At 42.4% G+C, this 26,006-nt stretch overlaps 1 non-coding gene across 1 annotated transcript; it reads left to right on the top strand.

Moving 5' to 3' along the window:
* The first annotated feature begins 5,532 nt into the window (after positions 1-5,532).
* Positions 5,533-5,604, top strand: trnaq-uug (transfer RNA glutamine (anticodon UUG)). Its single transcript has one exon. It is a non-coding gene; the product is annotated as a tRNA-Gln (tRNA).
* The last annotated feature ends 20,402 nt before the right edge of the window (positions 5,605-26,006 follow it).

Below are 26,006 nucleotides of genomic sequence, written 5' to 3'. Positions count from 1 at the left end.
ACACTGTCTGCAATTGGGTCTCCATCATTCCCTCACCATCCTCAACCCCCAAATCCTGACAACTTCTTGCCCCAACGCCAGGGACGACACATCTGCGAATGCTGACTCCAGGACAGGGAGACGATCTCCAGAGCTCTGGATTCTTTTCTGTTGATCTGAATAAATTCTTTTGAACCAACTAGAAGGTGTCCTCTCCAGATTTAGAACAGCGCAGTACAGAGTCTGTGGGTCCTGATTGATTAATGATGACTTGGTGAAAAATTCCTACACGAGCAAAAATAACAGGGTCTTTGCCCCGGAGATACCCCGAGGTAGAAGTGGGACAAAGTGAGAGTGCAGAGGGGAGAGTCGAAGCTCGAAGCGCCCCTCCCCCGCTGACGTAAAGTGAGAGCACAGAGGGGAGAGTTGAGGCTTGAAGCGCCCCTCCCCCGCTGACGTAAAGAGAGAGTGCAGAGGGGAGAGTCGAGGCTTGAAGCGCCCCTCCCCCGCTGACGTAAAGAGAGAGTGCAGAGGGGAGAGTCGAGGCTTGAAGCGCCCCTCCCCCGCTGACGTAAAGTGAGAGCGCAGAGGGGAGAGTCGAGGCTTGAAGCGCCCCTCCCCTGCTGACGTGAAGTGAGAGCGCAGAGGGGAGAGTCGAGGCTCGAAGCGCCCCTCCCCCTCTGACGTAAAGTGAGAGCGCAGAGGGGAGAGTCGAGGCTCGAAGCGCCCCTCCCCCGCTGCTCCCTCCCCCTATGTCAGAGGGGAGAGTTGAGGCTTGAAGCGCCCCTCCCCCGCTGACGTAAACTGAGAGCGCAGAGGGGAGAGTCGAGGCTCGAAGCGCCCCTCCCCCTCTGACGTAAAGTGAGAGCGCAGAGGGGAGAGTCGAGGCTCGAAGCGCCCCTCCCCCGCTGCTCCCTCCCCCTATGTCAGAGGGGAGAGTCGAGGCTTGAAGCGCCCCTCCCCCGCTGACGTAAAGAGAGAGTGCAGAGGGGAGAGTCGAGGCTTGAAGCGCCCCTCCCCCGCTGACGTAAAGTGAGAGCGCAGAGGGGAGAGTCGAGGCTTGAAGCGCCCCTCCCCTGCTGACGTGAAGTGAGAGCGCAGAGGGGAGAGTCGAGGCTCGAAGCGCCCCTCCCCCGCTGACGTAAAGTGAGAGCGCAGAGGGGAGAGTCGAGGCTCGAAGCGCCCCTCCCCCGCTGCTCCCTCCCCCTATGTCAGAGGGGAGAGTTGAGGCTTGAAGCGCCCCTCCCCCGCTGACGTAAAGTGAGAGCGCAGAGGGGAGAGTCGAGGCTTGAAGCGCCCCTCCCCCTCTGACGTAAAGTGAGAGCGCAGAGGGGAGAGTCGAGGCTTGAAGCGCCCCTCCCCCGCTGCTCCCTCCCCCTATGTCAGAGGGGAGAGTCGAGGCTTGAAGCGCCCCTCCCCCTCTGACGTAAAGTGAGAGCGCAGAGGGGAGAGTCGAGGCTCGAAGCGCCCCTCCCCCGCTGCTCTCTCCCCCTGTGTCAGAGGGGAGAGTCGAGGCTTGAAGCGCCCCTCCCCCTCTGACGTAAAGTGAGAGCGCAGAGGGAAGAGTCGAGGCTCGAAGCGCCCCTCCCCCTCTGCTCTCTCCCCCTGTGTCAGAGGGGAGAGAGCAGAGCAGGTTTTTAGAGTTTTTCATGTGAAAAAGTGTCCTAAACCCCAGATGTTGTCCAACAGTGGAATGTACCATCATCATTTTGTAGGGATTTGTGTCAGGAATTCAGTGGTGTGTTTTTTGAAGGTGTGGGAGTTTTAGTTTGGATGTGACCAGCCTGTGTTTGACAGTCTGGACCAGGAGGGGAGACAGCCTGGACCAGGAGGGGAGACAGCCTGGACCAGGAGGGGAGACAGTCTGGACCAGGAGGGGAAACAGTCTGGACCAGGAGGGGAGACAGTCTGGACCAGGAGAGGAGACAGTCTGGACCAGGAGGGGAGACAGTCTGGACCAGGAGGGGAGACAGCCTCCCCGTGCACTTCCATTGGAGCTGACAGTTCCCAGACAGCAACACTGCAGCAGATCTGCTCCAGACCGTGGATGAGATTTGGTGCAGACCGTTTGCCAGATCTGCACCGGGGTCTTTATTCACAACGGCCCAATACCGGCAACAATATAGATTACTGATCTGGAATGGACTTGGGCCGGTTGTGGCCCAGTACAGTTAAAAACTCAATGACATTTGGTTCAGATCTGGCACAGAGCCATGATTCACATCTTACATCTGGGCCAAATGTGTACTCAGACAGCACAAAGAAATGCACAAATTGTCTTCAAGAATATTTGTTCTTCAGTTCACATTGAAATCATTCACTGGTCTCTTTGTCAGCACAACATTCTTTTGGGCTTTTCAAAATAAAATCATTCAAACTTTGTTGTAAACTGTAGTCTTCAAAAATATTTAGGCTTATTCTTCTATTAACATTTGAAACACACTCTGCTCTCCTTGTCAGCACAACTGAGCTTTGATTTTGTTTTTCAAAATAAAATAATTTTAATTTTCTATTACAAAGTGCAGTTTTCAAAAAACTTTAGGCATCTTGTTTGGTTCACATTTAAAACACACACTGCTCTCTTTGTCAGCACAACTTTTTATTTTGGCTTTTCAAAACAAAATTATTCCAATTTTGTTTCAAAATACAATCTTCAAAAAAATATATATATTTCTGGGACACATCATCATTGTCATAACAACCTTTGGCCTACAGTCAAAAAGATGTCCTGATCCATTCACGTGATCAGAAATCGGGGCCAACCATGTGATTTTTTGAATGATCAGAATCAGGTGAACTTGATCTGATGGGGGACCAGACGTCCTCTTTTACCTGGACATGTCTGTTGGAGTCTCAAACTTTCAGCACCGTGCGCAGTCAGGAGCGGCACCTGAGGTCACAGACAGACAGAGCACCACAGCGGCCCAATCACAGCCCTCCAGTACACGTGATGATCTTTGGAGAGGGGGCTTGGGGGGGGGGGTTGCTGTTGAGACTCGGCAGGTACCCCTTCTCTGTCTGGAGCAGGGGAGCCACCACACGGAGCGCCGTCAAGAGCGTACGGACCGTGAGAGCAGCCACACAGAGCGAGGGGTCTCAGTTCAAGCGTATTTTGATGACATTGTTTGATATCATGACTCTCAGTTCCTTTAGCAGGACCATCGTGACATGAAATCTTCCTCATCATCCCATATCGACCCTCAACCCCTCACACAGAACCAGGAGCCCTCAACTGAAGGAACCTTTAAAACTGAGAAGTTGGACAGGAAGCAGTATTTTGGTGGAATGAACCTTTAAAACTATAAATTAGAAAGTATTTTGGTGGAACGAACCTTTAAAACTGTGAATTAGAAAGTATTTTGGTGGAATGAACCTTTAAAACTATAAATTAGAAAGTATTTTGGTGGAACGAACCTTTAAAACTATAAATTTGAAAGTATTTGGTGGAAATGGAAGAAACCATTAATACTATAGTTAAAAATTAAAGGATAGGAAGTAGTATTTTGGTGGAATAAAATAGTTAGTCATTTTGCTATCATCTAATTTGATAGGTGGCGCTGTCACCAAAAAACAAGAGTCCAACAAATGCATTTTATCATCCAATTCAGTAGGGGGTGCTGTGGGGTCCTGCAACTGCAGCTCTCTGGTGCTGCAGGATCTCCTCTTGGAAAGCCTCACACTTCAGAGTCGTTCCAGAATCTGGGAGCAGAAACCAAAGTCTCCTACGACGAGGATGGGATTGGAACCCACGCCTGCAGAGCTCAATGGATCAGCAGTCCATCACCTTAACCACTCGGCCACCTCGTCTCCTGACCACCATGATGTGCTGCTTTCTCAGAGCCTTTGAAACAGTGAACTCTTTGGAGCCCATTTGTCAGAAATGGACCCAGCAGGAGCCACTGAACACAACTCTGACATCATCAGGCTTCTTCCCAGCAGCTTGGTGCTCCAGAAGGAAGAATCCAGACCATCGCTACATCATCAGAGTGAACACCAGCTGATGTTGACCAGTTTAACAAGCCTTTGACTGCTAAATGACATCCAAGCTCAGATTCTCTTGTCCTGGTAGAACAAGTCAGTGTTGAAGAAGATGAGAGCACCAGTCTCTTTCATCCAATGCTGGAACAGCGTTAGACTGAAGGTCTGAAGGTCCCTGGTCTGGTCCAGGTTTCAACAGGGGACCAGCATCAGCCAGCATTTAAATGTGGACAGCAGTGGAGGTGAAGCCCACATCAAGGAAACCAGCCTCCTATCACTGTCCTGTGCTGAGTTTCTTTAAAAAAAAGTGAGACAACCTCAAGAGTTTCTGTTTCCTGTGTTGGACTTTGGCTCAGAGAATCAGAGCCAATCAGAAGCTTGTTGGTCTTGGATGCTGGTCATCAGGAGCAATGAGGGGCTCAGTGTCTTGCTCAAGGACACTTCAACATGGTCACCAGCTGAAGTGAGAACTGAACCAGCAACTCTGCTAGACGGCCACTCTTCCTCCAGGCCGTGCCCCCTAACCTGGATCATCATGATGTCATTATTTGTTGCTTTAATTCACCAAATGTGTGACGTGGTGAGTTTGTCAGGAGTTTAAAGACCAAAGTTGTGAACACACAGAGAAGTAAACCTGTCAAAGCTGCTTCACTTGATGAGTGAAACTGAGGAACTGATAGAAGAGCAACAAAGAAAATGGAGTCAGAAGGTCGTCTTCTTCACCGCTCAGTCACAACACACACACACACACACACACACACACACACACACACACACACAAATAGTTTGTCTTTGAGAGAGGACAAAAAATGTTTGACTGTGCTGACATGAACTTTCATTGTCTAATTTCAGTCTCCTACAAAAGTGTGTGAATGTGGTCGTTGTGGCCGAGTGGTGAAGGCGATGGACTAGAAATCCATTGGGGTCTCCCTGCTCAGGTTGGAGTCCTGCCAACAACGTTGAACTGTTGACAATTTAAATTTGACTCATTTTTCCTCCACACTGTCCTTCATCACAGCATTTAACATCAGGACTGCTCCCAGATCAGCTCCATGACCTCATCCCTGCACCAGAGTCCCACCCAAGTTCATCAAAAACGGCCAAGCATAAATATATAATATGTATATAATGTGAACACACCTGTACAGGTGCGTTAACGTGCTTAATAATAGAGAATGAGTGAAGGGTGCGTTCAGAGTGGAGTGCAGTACGACAGTCAGGCCAGCAGGTGGGGCTTTCATTGGTGCTGTCTACCTAATTGCGGTGTCTGTGTTCTGCCAGCAGAGGTCGTGCTTCACCACCAATCTTCTAGGGTGTCTGAGTGGTGCCGCCATGTTTAGGTCGTAGCAGGAGGACGTAGGTTGGTACTTGGCAGTTCGGACGTAGCGAAAGTCACGTTATGAATGGAGGGCTGAGTTGGAGCAGAGGGGGACAGGATCCTGGGGGTGGACTTTCTTTAGGGGGCTGAGGTGTCTGGTGGTCTTGGTGGACCCTCTGCATCTCAAACTGAGACCACAGAGTCCTGTGTTCTTGAGTCATTGTCTATAGTCTCTGTTGTTGGAGAGCTCAGTGTGGTCCCTGATGGTCTAGTGGCTAGGATTCGGCGCTTTGACCGCCGCGGCCAGGGTTCGATTCCCGGTCAGGGAATGAGTTATTTAGAGGTTGAGGGAGAGGTGATCAGGTGGTCCACGTGATGGTGGAGGTGATGAACTGTGAGTCCATCATGGCTCCACTCTCACCCCCATTGTAGTGTTCTTGGTTCACTCTGCCATGGCCCCATGTTGAAGGGTGACTGTCTCATTCAGGTCCAACCCTTTGTTAGACTCTATTAAGTCACTGACTCCCAAACTCTGTAATCCTCCTTAGTAGCTTTGGTTATTGATGATCTGCAATGGTTCGTGGGGGTGGAGCCTATCCCAGCAGCCCTCAGGTGAGGGGCGGGGTTTATCCTGGACAGGTCACCAGTCCATGGCAGGGCCATCACATAGAGACAGATTGATTATAAAAATGTTCATCCCCAGTTTGAAGTTAGAGACAGGATTTAAGTGTGGAAGGTTTTTGTGTCTTCAATTTAATTCTGAGTGTTGTAAACTGTTTCTAACAAACTCTACTGTTAAACAGTCAAAATGTTTTCTAACCAAGCTGAATGCTCTCATATACTTTTTAAAGTTGAGTTTCTCTCACGTCCTCCTGAGATCAAAGACAGAATTCTATGTACATATAAATACACTATCAAAGCCCTGATGACATCATCATCAATTCTGACTTTGATCTGGAGGCTCTTGCTTCAAATAAAATCCGTTGTTCCAGGGAAAAATCTGCATATAAACACACAAAGACACACACACACACACACACACACACACACACACACTCCCAGTCACTAACCCATATTGTCATCACTTAAACACCACTGGAGTATTGACAGAGATTCCACATGTTGGTCAACCAGAGAAGCTCCAACTGGTGAAGGTCATCCAACCCTGCATGAAGGTCAACCTCCATCATCTGCTGCTCATTAGCAGGGACTTAGCTCCAATGGTGGAGTGTTAGCTTAGCATGTGAGAGGTAGAGGGATCCATGTCCTCATTCTCCAGAATACTTCAGCTTGTTCTGTTGATCAGAGGAGCTGCTGGGTGATGAATGCTGATGTTTGTCCACTGCTGTGATAAAGTGTCCCCTGTTACTGAGATGAGGATGAACACCTGCTCAGGTCAAAGCTGCAATCAAACCAGGGACTCTGAACCTCCCACACAGTGAAGGAGTTTGTCCTGCAGGTTGATGGACGCTTTGGAATTCCTTCAACATTGATTACTTTCCTGTCTCCTGCTGAGTCAGCATCCAGAACCTGGTCAAGAGGAGGCTGAGAGCTCAGGAGGTGATGTGACGGCTGGTTGGACAACTCAGCAGCCAGAGCTTCCAGTCTGAGACCCCAGCTCCACACCATGGAGAGCCTCCTGGATGATGTCCTGAAGCAGCGTCCCTGTTTGTCTCCTTGCTGCAGCTGGACGCCCTCTCAGCTCTGAGAGTCCAGCAGTGTTGCTCTCTGTCCATCTGATGTCCGTCCTCTCCTGTGTTCGTCCGTTGAGGAGAAGGGAGACGGATTTCTCTTCCTCTCTTCTCTCCAGACGACCTTCTTCCTATGTCAAACTACTTTGCTCTGCTCAAAGATCAAACTGATCCAGTGGCTCCAGGTGCCTGGACCTCTCTGGACCAGCCGGTCCTGAGTGAACACCTGCTCAGGTCAAAGCTGCAATGAAGTCAATTCATAACCCTAATTTTTTGAAGTACTGCAGTTACTACAAGATAAGAAGTACATGGATGATGAAGCCTCTTCAAAATATTCAAGCAAGTCCAGTTGCTTTTATCCTTTCAACACAAATCTGATCCAGGATCAGTGAGCTCATTGATCTGAGGACTTCACTTTGAAAACCTCTGTTTCAGACAGGCTGTCGTCTTCCTCCTCAGATGCTGAAACTGTCAGACCTAAAAAATGTCTGGACAATCATGGATGAGATTCACCTCCAGTGGGCATTGAACAAAACACCTCTGTGTTGTTAAATGCAGTTGACATGAAAGGAGTTCAGTGGTCAGGCTTGTTTATGAAGTAGGTGTGGTTTGATGTGAGGGAACAGGGGATGTGGTCCTGACAATCCGATCCATCTGCAGCAGTGGAGGAGAGGAAACTGCTCATCTGATCAGAAGAGGATGAGAGTTGCAACTCTGGTCTGGACGACGTGTCGACCCTCAGCTCTGTCTCTGTATCCCCTCACCACATCAGGAGCCGTTGACACAAGGAACAAGTTCATTCATTCATTGATACGGGAAAATAAAGACCATTATTTGGGAAGAGAAAGGTAAAAGAACAGGAAATGAACTAAAAATGATTTTAACAGTAATAAATGAATTATTATGAGGGGCTGTTATTGTGTCAGGTGTGTGTGTGTGTGTGTGTGTAGTGTGTGTGTGTGTGTGTGTGTTCTGTTCAGTTCTTTGTATCTCATTCTTATTATTAATAAGAACACAATATCTATCATGGTAGGCTGATGAATGACATCTGAAGGTGAAAATAGGAAAAAGAAATAGAATAAATAAAGGAGTAGAGAAATAAGATTTGTATTTCAGAACCTCTGGTTTATATCATACAGAAATATTAATAAAATATAACTCCACAATAATGTTTTATAGCAAAGAATCAACAAACAAACAGTAGACGAAGAGCAGAAACAGTTAATTAATGTCTATAACACTCACAATAAAAACATTAACTACAGTTGTGATATTAATATAAAGGTGATGTCATCATGTTAACATTGTTAATGTCAGACTAATAATAGCAAGAGTTGTGATGAGAACCAGAAAAGAGTGACGCCAATGAGAGAGACAATTAATAATAATAATGATAATAAGAATGATTATAATAGTAATAATAATGATAATAAGAATAATGATTACAATAGTAATAATAATAATAATAAGAATGATAATAATAATGATAACAATAACACTAATGAAAATAACAATGATTATAATAATAATGATGATAATAATAATGATAATAGCAATAATGATAATGATAAAAATAACACGAATGAAAATAACAATGATAATAAGAATAATGATAACAATAATGATAATAGCAATAATGATAATGATAACAATAAGGATAATTGTTGGCGCTGCCATCATAAAAAGGCTGGAGCACCGACTAAAATGTTAAACTGACGGAGGAAAAGTCGACCCAGCCGTCGGTTCAGTTTGACCGGCATGCAGACACATACATTCACATATTTCATTTTCCTTTCATGTTTCTGCTCCTCACACCAAAAATAGAACACCAAATGGTTTCACTTGGAGGGTTAGTGAGAATGTCAGCCACCATGTCAGCTGTTGGGCAATATTCCTCCATTATTCTTCCATCATTAAGGGCAGATGGAACAAAATGAAACTTGATGCCAACATGCTCACACCTTTGACGACATTCTTCATTCTTCATCGTCCATTCCTTTTCATGGCTGCACAAGATACATGTTTCTAGTGTTGCAGCTGCCAAAGCCATGAGCTCTGCTGCACCTGTGGATAAAGCAACTGGGGGCTGTTTTTAGATTTCCAAGAAATAACAGGACCCGTTTCAGTCCAACTAAAACAAGAACCAGTTGTGCCTGGCCTGTCGTTCTGATCTGCTGCCCAGTCAGCATCACCAAATGCAACAAGGTTAAGGTTCACACCATTTCTCCTGGAACACAAATCCTGGTTCACAGTCCCTTTAAATACCTCAACTCATGCTGAGCTGCTAGCCAGTGTTGTTCTTTTGGTTTAGATGAGTATTGTGACAGCTGAGTGACAATAAAGCTAAGATCTGGTCCAGTAGATGTCATTCCATAGATCAAGCTGCCAACCATTTCTGGATCCCTTTTTGGATCAACAGGTTCACCTTCATTGTCAAATGTCAATTTGCTTTCACATGGGGTTGATCTAGACTTGCAATGAGTCAGGTCAAACTCTCCAAAAGGTTTGGAATGCACCTCTTTTGGCTCATCTTTCGTTCCCTGTCTTCCTGTGCAAAATCAATGCCAAGGAAGTGTTTGAGTTTACCAAGATCTTTCATTTTGAATTCCACTCAACATTTCCTTCACATTTCTGAGTGTTTGACCATCACTCGCTGCAGTAAGAAGATCATCAACCCAGATTATCAGTATTATTTTCTCACTTTCAGTTTGTCTACTGTAAACACAGTGGTCGGCTGGGTTTTGGATCAAACCTTTTTGGCCGAGGAAATCATGTCACATTTGATTCCAATTCCGCCCCGACTGTTTCAAACCATGAAGTGATTTGTTCAGCTTACAGGCTAGTTTTTCACCTGTCTCTGACTGAACCTCAAACCCTTCTGGCTGTTCCATGTACAGCTCACAATCAACAGGGGCATGCAAACAGGCAGTTTTTACATCCATCTGGTGCAGTTCTAAACCATGTTGAGCTGCCAGTTGCATTAAGCTACGTACAGATGTCACATCAGCAGTTGGCGAAAAGGTCTCCTGATAATCAGCACCCTCAACGTGACTATAACCTTTCGCCACATACCTGGCTTTGTACGTCGTCTCAACAGGGTTGTCTGTGAGTGTGTGAACCCATCTACCCCCCACTGCACGTTTACCTTCAGGCAGTGGAGTTAAGGTGAACGTCTCATTCTCCCTGAGTGACTGCATCTCTTCCTGCATAGCCTTCGTCCACTGTTCTGACTCGGGGGAACTCATCGCCTCTCTCAGCGTTCGGGTAAATCAGAAATGGCTCTGGAACAATAATCCACACTGGTCAGTACATGGTCATCCTCACATTTGACCTCACACTCATAGTCCCTTAATACTGAGGACGTCTCCTCTCCCTCTCTGGATCACGTCGGCTGCTACCGTTTCCCGTTTCACCTCAGTTGGTGTTCGACTCACACACCTCTACTAGTTTTTCCTGGGGAATTGGTTTTGTCATGTCCTTTTGTGGGAAGTGGGTTTCAACACTCTCCCTACGCAAAATGTACTCACTGGTGTCCTGATCTGTCTGAGTGTGACATTCATTGACACTCTTTGTGATAAACTTCACCAACCTGTTTTTGGAAACTTTGCCTGACTCATGATAGAAGACTAGATATGCAGGACTATTTTTGTCATAACCAACAAAAATACATTTTTCCCCTGGAGAGTCTAACTTTTTCTTCTTTTGTTTGTGTGCAAAGCACACTGACCCAAAAGTTTGCATTCTTGAAAGATCTGGCTTCTTTCCTGTCAGCATGTAATATGGAGTCTGCCCTACGCGTCTGTTAAAACACCTGTTGCGAATGACTGCTGCAGTCTGAACTGCGTACGTCCACAGCTCTTTTGGGAGGCTACTCTCAATTATCAGGCATCCAGCCGTTTCTAGTGAAGTTCTCCAGTTCCTCTCAGCAGTCCCACTCTGATGGGGTGAATAGGGAGCTGAGGTTTCGTGTCCAATGCCATTTTTGCCGAGCAGTGACTGAAATTCGCGAGATGTAAACTCTGTGCCATTATTGGATCTGGTGCATTTGATTTTACCATAAGGAGCAACATCAGCAATGAACTTCTCAGTGCCTTGAACAGTGTCACTCTTAGCTTTCAAAAAATAGGTCAACACTGCTCCTGAACAGTCATCAGTGAATGCCAAGACATACCTGAGCCCGTCTTTTGCTGCCGGCTCTGTAGGTCCGGCCAAATCTGTGTGTACCAGTTCAAGTGGAACTCTTGCTTTTTCATCTGGCTCTCTATTCCTGCTCTGAGCAAATTGACCTTTAGTGCACACTTCACATGTCATGTTATTTTTTTCAGTTTTACCTTTAATTTTCATTCCCTCTGTGACACTTTCCAACTGTAACACATCCCCATAACTACAATGACCGAGAATCTGGTGCCGTGTCTGAAGATCGTAACACCCATCACATTCATCAACATCATCTGTAACAGTGCTGAAATAGAAAAGTCTATCATGCACCTGAATGTCAAATGTCACACCATCTTTAGGGACAAGCTTGTTCTGACCCTCTTTGAAGATGACTGTCGCTCCTTGGGCGATCGCTGCCTTGACTGAAAAGATGTCCTGGGGGAAAGATGGGACATACAGCGGCCCATTCAGCATCGTGTCCATCACCCAACCTTTACTGTCGCTCAGACGAACCATTGCAGTACCTTTCTTCAACGCAACGCCGCTGGTCCTCTCTCCGTCAGCGAGCTCCAGTACGTGCTTATGTGGCTGGAAACTTGCGTCAAAGTCCTTGAACTTTGCGATGTCCCTGATGATGTGCGAAGTGGCTCCTGTGTCCACCATAAGGCCTCTCTCCTTCACTCCGCTGACCAGGGCTCCATCTGCTTTACGGACCTTGAAAGCAAGCGTGTGGTCCTCCTCTTCATCCACAGCCTGCTTCACCTTGTCCCGTCTTCTCCGCCTGCAGTTCACGTCCTTGTGCGTGGAACTCCTGCAGACGCTACACCACTGTCTCTGTCCCCGCTCACCAGCAGCAGAAGTGCACGCCACAGCTTTGTGACCCCTCTGGCCACAGTTGTAACAGGACAGATTCAAGTTGCCACCATCTCCTCCTCTCACTTTCATCACGCTGTCATCATCTGGGCAAGCGTTGAACTTCTCCGTGCTCTCATAACTCCGCAGCTTAGCTTTAAATGCGGTGAAACTCAACTTCTGGTCACTTTGTGTACTATGGATGGAAAATGGCTGAAATGAGTCTGGCAGGCCCTTCAGAATCATTGCAGTTAACAAGCCATCACTCAAAGATTCTCCCGCATTCCTCAGTGCTGTAATTGCAGTCTCTGCACAGATTACATAATCAGTGACGCTCTCATTGACAGCTTTCTGAAGTGACATCAGTTCTGAGTATAAACTGATCACTCAGGGTTTCCCCTTACCGGCGTAATTCTCCCTCAGAATCTGTAGGGCCTTTCTGCCATCATCCACCGGGTCTCTCATCACAAGAGAGAGGCTTTTATCATCCAACAGCTGAATCAGTTCTGCATATACCTCTTCATTTTTCAAGCATCCTCTGCCGTGGCTGCACCGTTCTCCTCCTCCGTTAGTGAGAGTTGCTATGAACCTCAAAATGAAGCTAAAGTGATGTAATGAGAGTTGTTACTAATTTCAAAATGATGCTAAAGTGATATAATGAGAATTGCAACTAACCTAAGACATGATGCTCCAGTGATGTGGTGAGAGTTGCTACGATGCTCATAATGATGCTAAAGTGCTACTCTCACCACATCACTGTAGCATTACTTCTTAGGTTAGTAATACTCCAGTGATGTGGTGAGAGTTGGTAAAAACCTCAAAATGATGTTAAAGTCATGTAGTGAGAGTTGCTACTCACCTCAAAATGATGCTGACAGTGATGTAATGAGAGTTGCTAAAAAACTAATAAATGATGCTACAGTGATGTAATGAGAGTTGCTACTAACCTCAAAATGATGCTAAAGTGATGTAATGAGAGTTGCTACTCATTTCAAAATGATGCTAAAGTGATGTTATGACAGTTGCTACTCACCTTAGAAATGATGCTACAGTGATGTAGTGAGAGTTGCTACTAATTTCATAATGATGCTAAAGTTATGTTAGGACAGTTGCTAGGAACCTAAGAAATGATGCTACAGTGATGTAGTGAGTTGCTACTATCCTCAAAATCATGCTACAGTGATGTAATGAGAGTAGCGACTAACCTCAAAATGATGTTACAGTCATGTAGTGAGAGTTGCGACTAACCTCAAAATGATGCTGACAGTAATGCAGTGAGAGTTGCTCCTAACCTGAGAAATGATGCTACAGTGATGTAATGAGAGTTGCTATGAACCTAAGAAATGGTGCTACAGTGATGAGGTGAGAGTTCCTACTAATCTCAAAATGATGCTAAAGTGATGTAATGAGAGTTACTACGAACCTAAGAAATGATGCTACAGTGATGTGATGAGAGTTGCTACGATGCTCAAAATCATGCTAAAGTGATGTAATGAGAGTTGCTACTAATCTCAAAATGATGCGAAAGTGATGTCATGAGAGTTGCTACTAATTTCAAAATGATGCTAAAGTGATGTAGTGAGAGATTCTACTCATCTCAAAATGGTGCTAAAGTGACTTCATGAGAGTTGCTCCTAACCTAAGAAATGATGATACAGTGATGTAGTGAGAGTTGCTACCCATCTCAAAATGATGCTAAAGTGATGTAATGAGAGTTTCTACTAATTTCATAATGATGCTAAAGTTATGTAAGGACAGTTGCTACGAACCTAAGAAATGATGCTACAGTGATGTAGTGAGTTGCTACTATCCTCAAAATGATGGTACAGTGATGTAATGAGAGTTTCTTCTAACCTAAGAAATGATGCTACAGTGATGTAGTGGGAGTTGCTTAAAACCTCAAAATGATGCCACAGTAATGTACTGAGAGTTGCGACTAACCTCAAAATGATGCCAAAGTGATGTAATGAGAGTTGCTACGAACCTGAGAAATGATGCTGACAGTGATGTAGTGAGAGTTGCTACTATCCTCAAAATGATGCTGACAGTGATGTAGTGAGATTTGCTACTATCCTCAAAATGATGCTACAGTGATGTAGTGAGAGTTGCTCCTAACCTGAGCAATGATGCTACAGTGTTGTAATGAGAGTTGCTACTTACCTCAAAATGATGCTACAGTAATGTAGTGAGAGTTTCTACTAATCTCAAAATGATGCTACAGTGATGTAATGAGAGTTGCTACTAACAAAAGAAATGATGCTACAGTGATGTGGTTAGAGTTGCTAAAAACCTCAAAATGATGCTGACAGTAATGTAGGTGAGAGTTGCCACTAACAAAAGAAATGATGCTACAGTGATGTGATTAGACTTGCTACTAACCTCAAATTGATGCTGAAAATAATGTCGAGAGTTGAAACGAACCTCAAAATGATGCTAAAGTGATGTAGTGAGAGTTGCTACAAATCTCCAAATGATGCGAAAGTGACTTCATGAGAGTTGCTCCTAACCTAAGAAATGATGATATAGTGATGTAGTGAGAGTTGCTACTAATCTAAAAATGATGCTACAGTGATCTAGTGAGAGTTCCTTCTATCCTCAAAATGACGCGACAGTGATGTAATGAGAGTTGCTACTAACCTCAAAATGATGCTACAGTGATGTAGTGAGAGTTGCTATGAACCTTAAAATGATGCTACAGTTATGGAGTAAGAGTTGCTACTAACCTCAAAATGATGGTCCAGTGATGTAGTAAGAGTTGCTGCTGACCTAAGAAATTATGCTCCAGTGATGTGGTGAGAGTTGCTACTAATCTCAAAATGATGCTAAAGTGATGTAATGAGAGTTGCGACGAACCTAAGAAATGATGCTACAGTGATGTGGTGAGAGTTGCTACGAACCTAAAAAAGATTCTGACAGTGATGTAGTGAGAGTTGCTACGAACCTCAAAATGATGCTACAGTGATGTGATGAGAGTTGCTACAATGCTCAAAATCATGCTAAAGTGATGTAATGAGAGTGGCTACTAATTTAAAAATGATGCTAAAGTGATGTAGTGAGAGTTGCTCCTAACCTAAGAAATGATGATACAGTGATGTAGTGAGAGTTGCTACCCATCTCAAAATGATGCTAAAGTGATGTCATGAGAGTTGCTACTAATTTCATAATGACGCTAAAGTTATGTAAGGACAGTTGCTACGAACCTAAGAAATGATGCTACAGTGATGTAGTGAGTTGCTACTATCCTAAAAATGATGCTACAGTGATGTAGTGAGAGTTGCTACGAACCTGAGAAATGATGCTGACAGTGATGTAGTGAGAGTTGCTACGAACCTGAGAAATGATGCTGACAGTGATGTAGTGGGAGTTGCTACTATCCTCAAAATGATGCTACAGTGATGTAGTGAGAGTTGCTCCTAACCTGAGCAATGATGCTACAGTGTTGTAATGAGATTTGCTACTAACAAAAGAAATGATGCTACAGTGATGTGGTTAGAGTTGCTACAAACCTCAAAATGATGCTGACAGTAATGTAGAGAGTTCCAACGAACCTCAAAATGATGCTGGAGTGATGTCGTGAGAGTTGCTACAAATCTCCAAATGATGCGAAAGTGATGTCATGAGAGTTGCTACGAACCTCAAAATGATGCGAAAGTGATGTCATGAGAGTTACTATTAACCTAAGAAATGATGCTGCAGTGATGTGGTGAGAGTTGCTACTTATCTCAAAATGATGCTGAATGTCATGCAGTAAGAGTTGGTAAAAACCTCAAAATGATGCTACAGTGATGTAGTGAGAGTTTCTACGAACCTAAAAATGATGCTACAATAATGTAATGAGAGTTTCTACTAATCTCAAAGTGATGCGAAAGTGATGGAATGAGAGTTGCTACTAACCTCAAAATGATGCTACAGTGATGTAGTGAGAGTTGCTTCTATCCTCAAAATGATGCGACAGTGATGTAATGAGAGTTGCTACTAACCTCAAAATGATGCTACAGTGATGTAGTGAGAGTTGCTTCTATACTCAAAATGATGCGACAGTGATATGGTGAGAGATGCTACTGATCTCAAAATGATGCGACAGTGATGTGGTGAGAGTTGCTACTAATCTCAAAATGATGCTACAGTGATGTAGTGAGAGTTGCTTCTGTCCTCAAAATGATGCGACAGTGATGTAATGAGAGTTGCTACTAACCTCAAAATGATGCTACAGTGATGTAGTGAGAGTTGCTTCTATCCTCAAAATGATGCGACAGTGATGTAATGAGAGTTGCTACTAACCTCAAAATGATGCTACAGTGATGTAGTGAGAGTTGCTATGAACCTTAAAATGATGCTACAGTTATGGAGTAAGAGTTGCTACTATCCTCAAAATGATGGTCCAGTGATGTAGTAAGATTTGCTACTAATCTCAAAATGATGCTAAAGTGGTGTAATGAGAGTTGCTACGAACCTAAGAAATGGTGCTAAAGTGATGTGGTGACAGTTACTACTAATCTCAAAATGATGCTACAGTGATGTAGTGAGAGTTGCTTCTATCCTCAAAATGATGCGACAGTGATGTAATGAGAGTTGCTACTAACCTGAAAATGATGCTACAGTGATGTAGTGAGAGTTGCTTCTATCCTCAAAATGATGCGACAGTGATGTAATGAGAGTTGCTCCTAACCTAGGAAATGATGATATAGTGATGTAGTGAGAGTTGCTTCTATCCTCAAAATGATGCGACAGTGATGTAATGAGAGTTGCTACTAACCTCAAAATGATGCTACAGTGATGTAGTGAGAGTTGCTATGAACCTTAAAATGATGCTACAGTGATGTAATGAGAGTTGCTACTAACCTCAAAATGATGCTACAGTGATGTAGTGAGAGTTGCTATGAACCTTAAAATGATGCTACAGTTATGGAGTAAGAGTTGCTACTAACCTCAAAATGATGGTCCAGTGATGTAGTAAGAGTTGCTGCTGACCTAAGAAATGATGCTCCAGTGATGTGGTGAGAGTTGCTACTAATCTCAAAATGATGCTAAAGTGATGTAATGAGAGTTGCTACGAACCTAAGAAATGATGCTACAGTGATGTGGTGAGAGTTGCTACAATGCTCAAAATCATGCCAAAGTGATGTAATGAGAGTGGCTACTAATTTAAAAATGATGCTAAAGTGATGTAGTGAGAGTTGCTCCTAACCTAAGAAATGATGATACAGTGATGTAGTGAGAGTTGCTACCCATCTCAAAATGATCCTAAAGTGATGTCATGAGAGTTGCTACTAATTTCATAATGACGCTAAAGTTATGTAAGGACAGTTGCTACGAACCTAAGAAATGATGCTGACAGTGATGTAGTGAGTTGCTACTATCCTAAAAATGATGCTACAGTGATGTAGTGAGAGTTGCTACGAACCTGAGAAATGATGCTGACAGTGATGTAGTGAGAGTTGCTACGAACCTGAGAAATGATGCTGACAGTGATGTAATGAGAGTTGCTACTAACCTCAAAATGATTCCACAGTAATGTAGTGAGAGTTTCTACTTATCTCAAAATGATGCTACAGTGATGTAATGAGATTTGCTACTAACAAAAGAAATGATGCCACAGTGATGTGGTTAGAGTTGCTAAAAACCTCAAAATGATGCTGAAAGTAATGTAGGTGAGAGTTGCTACAAACAAAAGAAATGATGCTACAGTGATGTGGTTAGAGTTGCTACTAACCTCAAAATGATGCTGACAGTAATGTAGAGAGTTGCAACGAACCTCAAAATGATGCTGGAGTGATGTAGTGAGAGTTGCTACAAATCTCCAAATGATGCGAAAGTGATGTCATGAGAGTTGCTACGAACCTCAAAATGATGCGAAAGTGATGTCATGAGAGTTACTATTAACCTAAGAAATGATGCTGCAGTGATGTGGTGAGAGTTGCTACTTATCTCAAAATGATGCTGAATGTCATGCAGTAAGAGTTGGTAAAAACCTCAAACTGATGCTACAGTAATGTAGTGAGAGTTGCTACGAACCGAAAAATGATGCTACAATAATGTAGTGAGAGTTGCTTAAAACCTCAAACTGATGCTCCAGTACTGTAGTGAGAGTTTCTACTCATCTCAAAATGATGCTGAATGTCAAGCAGTAAGAGTTGGTAAAAACCTCAAAATGATGCTACAGTGATGTAGTGAGAGTTTCTACGAACCTAAAAATGATGCTACAATAATGTAATGAGAGTTTCTACTAATCTCAAAGTGATGCGAAAGTGATGGAATGAGAGTTGCTACTAAGCAGATAAATGATGCGACAGTGATATGGTGAGAGATGCTACTGATCTCAAAATGATGCGACAGTGATGTGGTGAGAGTTGCTTCTATCCTCAAAATGATGCGACAGTGATGTAGTGAGAGTTGCTATGAACCTTAAAATGATGCAAAAGTTATGGAGTAAGAGTTGCTACTATCCTCAAAATGATGGTCTAGTGATGTAGTAAGATTTGCTACTAATCTCAAAATGATGCTAAAGTGGTGTAATGAGAGTTGCTACGAACCTAAGAAATGGTGCTAAAGTGATGTGGTGACAGTTACTACTAATCTCAAAATGATGCTACAGTGATGTAGTGAGAGTTGCTTCTATCCTCAAAATGATGCGACAGTGATGTAGTGAGAGTTGCTATGAACCTTAAAATGATGCTACAGTTATGGAGTAAGAGTTGCTACTATCCTCAAAATGATGGTCTAGTGATGTAGTAAGATTTGCTACTAATTTCATAATGACGCTAAAGTTATGTAAGGACAGTTGCTACGAACCTAAGAAATGATGCTGACAGTGATGTAGTGAGAGTTGCTACGAACCTGAGAAATGATGCTGACAGTGATGTAATGAGAGTTGCTACTAACCTCAAAATGATGCTACAGTAATGTAGTGAGAGTTTCTACTTATCTCAAAATGATGCTACAGTGATGTAATGAGATTTGCTACTAACAAAAGAAATGATGCCACAGTGATGTGGTTAGAGTTGCTAAAAACCTCAAAATGATGCTGAAAGTAATGTAGGTGAGAGTTGCTACAAACAAAAGAAATGATGCTACAGTGATGTGGTTAGAGTTGCTACTAACCTCAAAATGATGCTGACAGTGATGTAGAGAGTTGCAACGAACCTCAAAATGATGCTGGAGTGATGTAGTGAGAGTTGCTACAAATCTACAAATGATGCGAAAGTGATGTCATGAGAGTTACTACTAACCTAAGAAATGATGCTGCAGTGATGTGGTGAGAGTTGCTACTTATCTCAAAATGATGCTGAATGTCATGCAGTAAGAGTTGGTAAAAACCTCAAACTGATGCTACAGTAATGTAGTGAGAGTTGCTACGAACCGAAAAATGATGCTACAATAATGTAGTGAGAGTTGCTTAAAACCTCAAACTGATGCTCCAGTACTGTAGTGAGAGTTTCTACTCATCTCAAAATGATGCTGAATGTCAAGCAGTAAGAGTTGGTAAAAACCTCAAAATGATGCTACAGTGATGTAGTGAGAGTTTCTACGAACCTAAAAATGATGCTACAATAATGTAATGAGAGTTTCTACTAATCTCAAAGTGATGCGAAAGTGATGGAATGAGAGTTGCTACTAAGCAGATAAATGATGCGACAGTGATGTAGTGAGAGTTGCGACTAATCTCAAAATGATGCTACAGTGATGTAGTGAGAGTTGCTTCTATCCTCAAAATGATGCGACAGTGATGTAATGAGAGTTGCTACTAACCTCAAAATGATGCTACAGTGATGTAGTGAGAGTTGCTTCTATCCTCAAAATGATGCGACAGTGATGTAATGAGAGTTGCTACTAACCTCAAAATGATGCTACAGTGATGTAGTGAGAGTTGCTATGAACCTTAAAATGATGCTACAGTTATGGAGTAAGAGTTGCTACTATCCTCAAAATGATGGTCCAGTGATGTAGTAAGATTTGCTACTAATCTCAAAATGATGCTAAAGTGGTGTAATGAGAGTTGCTACGAACCTAAGAAATGGTGCTAAAGTGATGTGGTGAAAGTTACTACTAATCTCAAAATGATGCTACAGTGATGTAATGAGAGTTGCTTCTATCCTCAAAATGATGCGACAGTGATGTAATGAGAGTTGCTACTAACCTGAAAATGATGCTACAGTGATGTAGTGAGAGTTGCTTCTATCCTCAAAATGATGCGACAGTGATGTAGTGAGAGTTGCTTCTATCCTCAAAATGATGTGACAGTGATGTAATGAGAGTTGCTACTAACCTGAGCAATGATGCTACAGTGTTGTAATGAGAGTTGCTACTTACCTCAAAATGATGCTACAGTAATGTAGTGAGAGTTTCTACTAATCTCAAATGATGCTACAGTGATGTAATGAGAGTTGCTACTAACAAAAGAAATGATGCTACAGTGATGTGGTTAGAGTTGTTAAAAACCTCAAAATGATGCTGACAGTAATGTAGGTGAGAGTTGCCACTAACAAAAGAAATGATGCTACAGTGATGTGATTAGACTTGCTACTAACCTCAAATTGATGCTGAAAATAATGTCGAGAGTTGAAACGAACCTCAAAATGATGCTAAAGTGATGTAGTGAGAGTTGCTACAAATCTCCAAATGATGCGAAAGTGACTTCATGAGAGTTGCTCCTAACCTAAGAAATGATGATATAGTGATGTGGTGAGAGTTGCTACTAATCTCAAAATGATGCTAAAGTGATGTAATGAGAGTTGCTACGAACCTAAGAAATGGTGCTACAGTGATGTGGTGAGAGTTGCTACGAACCTAAAAAAGATTCTGACAGTGATGTAGTGAGAGTTGCTACAAACCTCAAAATGATGCTACAGTGATGTGATGAGAGTTGCTACAATGCTCAAAATCATGCTAAAGTGATGTAATGAGAGTGGCTACTAATTTAAAAATGATGCTAAAGTGATGTAGTGAGAGTTGCTCCTAACCTAAGAAATGATGATACAGTGATGTAGTGAGAGTTGCTACCCATCTCAAAATGATCCTAAAGTTATGTCATGAGAGTTGCTACTAATTTCATAATGACGCTAAAGTTATGTAAGGACAGTTGCTACGAACCTAAGAAATGATGCTGACAGTGATGTAGTGAGAGTTGCTACGAACCTGAGAAATGATGCTGACAGTGATGTAATGAGAGTTTCTACTAATCTCAAAGTGATGCGAAAGTGATGGAATGAGAGTTGCTACTAAGCAGATAAATGATGCGACAGTGATATGGTGAGAGATGCTACTGATCTCAAAATGATGCGACAGTGATGTGGTGAGAGTTGCTACTAATCTCAAAATGATGCTACAGTGATGTAGTGAGAGTTGCTTCTATCCTCAAAATGATGGGATAGTGATGTAATGAGAGTTGCTACTAACCTCAAAATGATGCTACAGTGATGTAGTGAGAGTTGCTTCTATCCTCAAAATGATGCGACAGTGATGTAATGAGAGTTGCTACTAACCTCAAAATGATGCTACAGTGATGTAGTGAGAGTTGCTATGAACCCTAAAATGATGCTACAGTTATGGAGTAAGAGTTGCTACTATCCTCAAAATGATGGTCCAGTGATGTAGTAAGATTTGCTACTAATCTCAAAATGATGCTAAAGTGGTGTAATGAGAGTTGCGACGAACCTAAGAAATGGTGCTAAAGTGATGTGGTGAGAGTTGCGACTAATCTCAAAATGATGCTACAGTGATGTAGTGAGAGTTGCTTCTATCCTCAAAATGATGTGACAGTGATGTAATGAGAGTTGCGACTAATCTCAAAATGATGCTACAGTGATGTAGTGAGAGGTGCTTCTATCCTCAAAATGATGTGACAGTGATGTAATGAGAGTTGCTACTAACCTCAAAATGATGCTACAGTAATGTAGTTAGAGTTGCGACTAACCTCAAAATGATGCTACAGTGATGTAGTGAGAGTTGCTACGAACCTGAGAAATGATGCTGACAGTGATGTAGTGAGAGTTGCTACGAACCTAAGAAATGGTGCTACAGTGATGTGTTGAGAGTTGCTACGAACCTAAAAAAGATTCTGACAGTGATGTAGTGAGAGTTGCTACGAACCTCAAAATGATGCTACAGTGATGTGATGAGAGTTGCTATGAACCTTAAAATGATGCGAAAGTGATGTGATGAGAGTTGCTTCAATGCTCAAAATCATGCTAAAGTGATGTAATGAGAGTGGCTACTAATTTCAAAATGATGCTCAAGTGATGTAGTGAGAGTTGCTCCTAACCTAAGAAATGATGATAAAGTGATGTAGTGAGAGTTCGCTACCCATCTCAAAATGATGCTAAAGTGATGTAATGAGAGTTGCTACTAATTTCATAATGATGCAAAAGTTATGTAAGGACAGTTGCTACGAACCTAAGAAATGATGCTACAGTGATGTAGTGAGTTGCTACTATCCTAAAAATGATGCTTCAGTGATGTAATGAGAGTTTCTACGAACCTCAAATTGATGTTACAGTCATGTAGCGAGAGTTGCTACTAACCTCAAAATGATGCTGACAGTAATGTACTGAGAGTTTTTGCTTCCCTCATAATAAGGCTGCAGAGATGTAGTGAGAGTTGCTACTCATCTCAAAATGATGCTAAAGTGATATAATGAGAGTTGCTACTAATTTCAAAATGATGCTAAAATGATGTAATGAAAGTTTCTTCTAACCTAAGAAATGATGCTACAGTGATGTGGTGAGAGCTGCTACTATGCTAAAATGATGCTGACAATAATGTAGTGAGAGTTGCTTAAAACCTCAAAATGATGCCACAGTAATGTACTGAGAGTTGCGACTAACCCCAAAATGATGCTAAAGTGATGTAATGAGAGTTGCTACGAACCTGAGAAATGATGCTGACAGTGATGTAGTGTGAGTTGCTACTATCCTCAAAATGATGCGACAGTGATGTAATGAGAGTTGCTACTAACCTCAAAATGATGCTACAGTGATGTAGTGAGAGTTGCTATGAACCTTAAAATGATGCTACAGTTATGGAGTAAGAGTTGCTACTAACCTGAAAATGATGGTCCAGTGATGTAGTAAGAGTTGCTGCTGACCTAAGAAATGATGCTCCAGTGATGTGGTGAGAGTTGCTACTGATCTCAAAATGATGCTAAAGTGATGTAATGAGAGTTGCTACGAACCTAAGAAATGGTGCTACAGTGACTTGGTGAGAGTTGCTACAATGCTCAAAATGATGCTAAAGTGATGTAATGAGAGTGGCTACTAATTTCAAAATGATGCTAAAGTGATGTGGTGAGAGTTGCTACGAACCTAAAAAAGATTCTGACAGTGATGTAGTGAGAGTTGCTACGAACCTCAAAATTATGCTACAGTGATTTGATGAGAGTTGCTACAATGCTCAAAATGATGCTAAAGTGATGTAATGAGAGTGGCTACTAATTTCAAAATGATGCTAAAGTGATGTAGTGAGAGTTGCTCCTAACCTAAGAAATGATGATACAGTGATGTAGTGAGAGTTGCTACCCATCTCAAAATGATGCTAAAGTGATGTAATGAGAGTTGCTACTAATTTCATAATGATGCTAAAGTTATGTAAGGACAATTGCTACGAACCTAAGAAATGATGCTACAGTGATGTAGTGAGTGGCTACTATCCTAAAAATGATGGTACAGTGATGTAATGAGAGTTTCTTCTAACCTAAGAAATGATGCTACAGTGATGTGGTGAGAGTTGCTACTAATCTCCAAATGATGCTAAAGTTATGTAAGGACAGTTGCTACGAACCTAAGAAATGATTCTACAGTGATGTGGTGAGTTGCTACTATCTTAAAAATGATGGTACAGTGATGTAATGAGAGTTGCTACGAACCTAAGAAATGGTGCTACAGTGATGTGGTGAGACTTGCTACGAATCTCCAAATGATGCTAAAGTTATGTAAGGACAGTTGCTACGAACCTAAGAAATGATGATACAGTGATGTGGTAGGAGTTGCTACAAATCTCAAAATGATGCGACAGTGATGTAGTGAGAGTTGCTTCTATCCTCAAAATGATGTGACAGTGATGTCATGAGAGTTGCTACTAACCTCAAAATGATGCTACAGTAATGTAGTTAGAGTTGCGACTAACCTCAAAATGATGCTACAGTGATGTAGTGAGAGTTGCTACGAACCTGAGAAATGATGCTGACAGTGATGTAGTGAGAGTTGCTACGAACCTAAGAAATGGTGCTACAGTGATGTGTTGAGAGTTGCTACGAACCTAAAAAAGATTCTGACAGTGATGTAGTGAGAGTTGCTACGAACCTCAAAATGATGTTACAGTGATGTGATGAGAGTTGCTATGAACCTTAAAATGATGCTAAAGTGATGTGATGAGAGTTTTTGCTTCCCTCATAATAAGGCTGCTGAGATGCAGTTAGAGTTTCTACTCATCTCAAATTGATGCTAAAGTGATGTAATGAAAGTTTCTTCTAACCTAAGAAATGATGCTACAGTGATGTGGTGAGAGATGCTACTATGCTAAAATGATGCTGACAATAATGTAGTGAGAGTTGCTTAAAACCTCAAAATGATGCCACAGTAATGTACTGAGAGTTGCGACTAACCTCAAAATGATGCTAAAGTGATGTAATGAGAGTTGCTACGAACCTGAGAAATGATGCTGACAGTGATGTAGTGAGAGTTGCTACTATCCTCAAAATGATGCGACAGTGATGTAATGAGAGTTGCTACTAACCTCAAAATGATACTACAGTGATGTAGTGAGAGTTGCTTCTATCCTCAAAATGATGCGACAGTGATGTAATGAGAGCTGCTACTAACCTCAAAATGATGCTACAGTGATGTAGTGAGAGTTGCTATGAACCTTAAAATGATGCTACAGTTATGGAGTAAGAGTTGCGACTAACCTCAAAATGATGGTCCAGTGATGTAGTAAGAGTTGCTGCTGACCTAAGAAATGATGCTCCAGTGATGTGGTGAGAGTTGCTACAAATCTCAAAATGATGCTAAAGTGATGTAATGAGAGTTGCTAGGGAACCTAAGAAATGGTGCTACAGTGATGTGGTGAGAGTTGCTACGAACCTAAAAAAGATTCTGACAGTGATGTAGTGAGAGTTGCTACGAACCTCAAAATGATGCTACAGTGATGTGATGAGGGTTGCTACAATGCTCAAAATCATGCTAAAGTGATGTAATGAGAGTGGCTACTAATTTCAAAATGATGCTAAAGTGATGTAGTGAGAGTTGCTCCTAACCTAAGAAATGATGATAGAGTGATGTAGTGAGAGTTGCTACCCATCTCAAAATGATGCTAAAGTGATGGAATGAGAGTTGCTACTAATTTCATAATGATGCTAAAGTTATGTAAGGACAGTTGCTACGAACCTAAGAAATGATGCTACAGTGATGTAGTGAGTTGCTACTATCCTAAAAATGATGGTACAGTGATGTAATGAGAGTTTCTTCTAACCTAAGAAATGATGCTACATTGATGTGGTGAGAGTTGCGACTAACCTGAGAAATGATGCTACAGTGATGTAATGAGAGTTTCTACGAACCTCAAATTGATGTTACAGTCATGTAGCGAGAGTTGCTACTAACCTCAAAATGATGCTGACAGTAATGTACTGAGAGTTTTTGCTTCCCTCATAATAAGGCTGCAGAGATGTCGTGAGAGTTTCTACTCATCTCAAAATGATGCTAAAGTGATATAATGAGAGTTGCTACTAATTTCAAAATGATGCTAAAGTGATCTAATGAAAGTTTCTTCTAACCTAAGAAATGATGCTACAGTGATGTGGTGAGAGCTGCTACTATGCTAAAATGATGCTGACAATAATGTAGTGAGAGTTGCTTAAAACCTCAAAATGATGCCACAGTAATGTAATGAGAGTTGCGACTAACCTCAAAATGATGCTAAAGTGATGTAAAGAGAGTTGCTACGAACCTGAGAAATGATGCTGACAGTAATGTAGTGAGAGTTGCTACTATCCTCAAAATGATGCTACGGTGATGTAGGGAGAGTTTCTACTAATC

This window comes from Aulostomus chinensis, chromosome 1 (assembly GCF_037954235.1).
Source record: "Aulostomus chinensis isolate RoL2024-O1b breed Wild chromosome 1, RoL_Achi_v1.0, whole genome shotgun sequence".
Classification (NCBI taxonomy): domain Eukaryota; kingdom Metazoa; phylum Chordata; class Actinopteri; order Syngnathiformes; family Aulostomidae; genus Aulostomus; species Aulostomus chinensis.
The sequence above is the reverse complement of the archived record's forward strand: the minus strand, read 5'-3'. Positions and strand labels throughout refer to the sequence as shown.